Consider the following 4375-nt stretch of genomic DNA (forward strand, 5'->3'; position numbering starts at 1 on the left):
AGATCTTTGAAGTTGAATAAAAATAGAAACTATCTCATTTACAAGCGGACATTGATATTCTTCTATGAAATTTGTTTCAAGTTAGCTGTGTATTGTACGACTAGAGGAGTTTGTGGGTGGCCCCCATTTAAGTCTCTGGCCTTTGTTTATTAGATATATTAGCTTGTACAAAGAAAAAAATGTTTGAAAAATGAAACTTGATGACTAAATTTAGTGCAATGCAATGCATATAATGTGTGTAAAGTTGATTCTAACAAATTACTCAATTGATTTTCGGGGATCTCTATATCAGCATCACCTATGATAGGAAATTTTAAATCATTTAGATTTTGTGTGGTTCGTTTTTTTGTTTTGCTTTGAAAAATACTTTTTAAAGCACGAAACATTGTTAGAACATTTTTCATGCTCTCATAAGAAAACATATGCAATTTATTCACCCCCCCGTTACATGACCCCCCCCCTCCCCACCCAATTTATCATCTTGTCTGGAGCAGAATTGCTGCCGTTGCCTTCAGCGTTTCAAAATGAATCGATTTAGCATCAGCTCTTGTTTTCTCTGTGTTGCTCTTTGTGTCGCACTGAACCTCTGAGATTCCTGCTTTTCGCACACCGACACAGTTTCCTCTGTCCTTCTGTTTTCATCTTCTGTCAAAGCGCAGCTTCACTTCTTCATGTAAGATTGGACGCTCTTGCTTGTATCTGGCCTTTGAGATATGAAAGCTCGACTGCCATCTGTCCTCGCCGGCTAACGCAGACGTGCGAGGCGGCGAGTTTCTCACTCAGGTGAAACCGGTCGGCTCCAACCAGCTTTATCTGTTACATACAGAGGTAGAACGTGATAATGAGAAGAGATTAGCTCGATGAATCATATTTATCTTTGAATCTTGTATGCTGGTCTCCAAACCAAGTTTCTTACCTGGCATAACCAGCTTATTTTAGTCAACTAGAGTCATTATAATTATAATATTGATATTTTACTAAATATATTCACTCAAAAAGAAATCAATGTATTTATTCACTCTCATGTCATTTTAAACCGGTGTATGACTCATTCTTCTGTGGAACACAAAAGAAGTTATTTGGAGAAATGGCTCAGTGGTTTTGTGTTCATACAATGGAAGTCAATGGGGATCGGTGATGTTCGGTTTTCAATAAAAATACTTTTGTGTTCTGCTGAAGAAATAAAGTCATAGAGGTTTGTAATGACACGAGGGTGAGTAAATAATTTTTGGGTGATTGATACGACTGTGTTTTAGCTCTAAACATTTTGAATGTTTCATCAAAATCATGCTTTTTTAATTGAGGCAAAATTAATGTATCTTTTCTAATTATTCTATAAAATATGAAAATGTATATTTATATTTATTATAACCAAAATTTGGAAGTATCAAATTTTAGATATATTGCCAATAAAATACATACAGTAGATTGTATAGAAAAATTAAAAATAAATATTTTAAATGTAAGTGTCAGTGTCCACACATTCTTGTCTACAAATTCATCTTTTAATTGCATTACAAGTGCAATTAAAAGTGCTTTTAAGAATATATGGAAACCACACAGATACATTTCTGTACTACCTGACAGCCAATTTAGAAGAAATCTCAACTTGTCAATCATTTTACACTTTGCTGACACTTCGGTTGACATGGCTTTGAGGGAGCAAGGTGACCCCGGCACTCTAAACAGCCGTACCTTTCATAAAAATGACATACGTTGGACTGTTTGTCATTTTGAATAAAGAAATTAAAATGCAAATTTTGGTTGAAAAATTCAGACCACATCAGTTAGTAGATACGGATGTAATTTACAAATGCAACCTAGTTGCCTTACCGCCATTTTACTTTATGGCTTCTCTAAGTAAAATTGTGGGAGCCATTTGTACAATCATAATTTAAAAAGAAATATAATGATTTAACTTTATAGATATATTTTGAGTCAGTTTTATGGTTACTGTGGTTTTACTAAAAATGAATCCAAAAAACTGTGGGAACAATAATAAAATCATGGTTTATTTTCACTAAGGTGACATTTAAAGTCTATGCATTCTCAAGGCATTCAAACTCCTCTACATATCTTTCAACAATATATCAATAACCCATCCCAACAAGTCTCAAACTAAAGCAGATCTCCCGTGAAGAGTCCGAAATCGCTACCCTTCGACTGACCCCTCAACGCGTACACACAGTCAGTGTTTGCTCAAGGAAGTCCAAAAATCTTTCAGCTTCCTTCTAAAGTGCTCAGAGAAATCCTTCACGCTCTTAAATGATTTATTAAAAAAAGAAACAACCCGGAATTCACCGACTCTACAAAGTTCATGTCAACTTTTCCCTTCGGGCCCTACAAAGTATGAGCGGTATGGATAGATGAACGACATTCAGACTATGAAAACGTCTCGTGTCACAGATTGCATTTTTATTTCCTTTCCGACAGGAGTAAATAATGTTTTTTTTGTTCTCTCTCTCTCAGGTCAGGGCGCCGAAAAGACGCTGTTTTGTCTGTGGCACCTCACGATGACAAGATCTTTCGGCGTGCCGCGAGGTAATTGCTCTCCTTGAGGGCGGGTGAAACTGTTTATTGTAATTATGTCAGTGAAATGAAGACGCATGATGCGCTGGTAACAAAACACAACGTCTCAACATTTTTGCGTGCGTGTGGGAAGGTTGTGAGTTAACTTGCATTCCTAGTCAGCTATCAGATTCAGTTGCGTTTAGACCGTCACCATTGAGCACTGTGTGGGTGCGTGCTGTCCCGTTTCGTGCGTCCCCTGAAGCCAGCGGCCCGATACACTCGACACGCACACAATAGACAAATCTCCTGCCTCTCTCCATAACAACAGCCCTGCTGAAGTGGCCGGATTAATACATGCCTGCCCCGCCAGGGGTTGCCATGGGAAAGCACTTCCCTCGTCTCGGGCGCCGGGCCTGTTTTCCATTTACCCCGCTCGGGTTTATGTGCTTACACTATCAATGTTTGGCCCATTAATTCACATCTGCAATTATAATGTCCAATTAAAGGCCGGTTGGCTCGCCTTTGTGTTATGAAGTCAGAGGGGGGGTCGGAAAACAGCCTAATTTCAGACTGAAAGGCTTCGGCTGTTTGTGTCGCGCTCGCGATTATCTGACGCCCGCGGGCCATGGCGGGCCGCCAGCTTGATGGAGGGTCGGTGATAGGAAGTTTGTTGAGATCCCAGACTCGCATGAAGGAAACAGGAAGTCACAATAGAGTTTGGAGGAAAGTTGAGAGGGGTCTGCTGAGACTTCACGCATGTTTTGGTTCTGGAATGGCCCGGGACTGCACTATGAGGTCCTTTAAGGGTTCGGCCAAGTATGTGTCACATCAGCTCACATTAAAAATGAAATTACGGTGTGTCGAGTTTAAAGATATACGATGAGCTTCAAAAGCCAGGACATGTTAAAAAAGTGGGATTTTTTTTGATTATTCAAACCTGAAAATGTTTTTTTGTGTAGAAGAAAATAGAGTTTCAAGGTCATAATTTCCTTGCTTCGATTAAAACACATGAGTTGCTCTCCGGAGTATTTCCAAACTTTTCAGTTAGTACATTCGTGTCAGTTTATTGCTAAAAATGTAATACAAAAACAAATCAGTTCTGCCCTCATTGTCGGTTTGCGTCAATCTTGTGACTTCTCAACTTGAGTTCAACACTCCCTTAGCCCCGCCCACCTCTCAAGGAAGAGAAATGTAACACAAAGCACTTTCACTGTGTCTGTTTTGTAAGGTCCTAGCCGTATAGAAACTTTGATGCTTATAGGAAATGCAGGCACATGCCTCTTGACACGTTAGAATAAATATAAATATTTTGTAAACATTTGTTGATCAAGCTGTTGTTCAAAAACTGTATGTGGCTCTTTCTTCTGTGGAACGCAAAAGAAGATAGTTTGAGAAATGTCTCTGCGGTTATCTGTCCATATAATGGAAGTCAATGAGGTGCGATGTTGTTCGGTTACAAACATTCTTCAAAATATCTAATTTTGTGTTCTGCAGATGAAAGAAACATGTTTCATTTGCTAACAATACACTGGATGTGACCCAGAAGTATAAATGGACAGGACGTTTTCTCAATTCACCCGCGTTTGGTAGATAATTTTGGCATAATTACGTATTCATTCACTCATCTACACCGAGGGACATCCATGCGGCGACCGATGAACGTCATCACAGATACTTCCGCTTGTCTGAAATGTGAAGACACTGTGTTTTTCTGTATCAGTAAAGTGTGTAATTAGAAGCTGTGGCTTATGTGTGTGTGTGCGTGTGACGTCCGCCTCCTTCGCCCTGATAAAGGCCTCTAGTGTGAAGATCTTACAGACCCAATTACTGTAATCACAACGATCAAAGGGGGGGTGTCGTAGAG

The sequence above is a fragment of the Triplophysa dalaica genome, chromosome 10, assembly GCF_015846415.1.
Source record: "Triplophysa dalaica isolate WHDGS20190420 chromosome 10, ASM1584641v1, whole genome shotgun sequence".
In the NCBI taxonomy this organism is placed as follows: domain Eukaryota; kingdom Metazoa; phylum Chordata; class Actinopteri; order Cypriniformes; family Nemacheilidae; genus Triplophysa; species Triplophysa dalaica.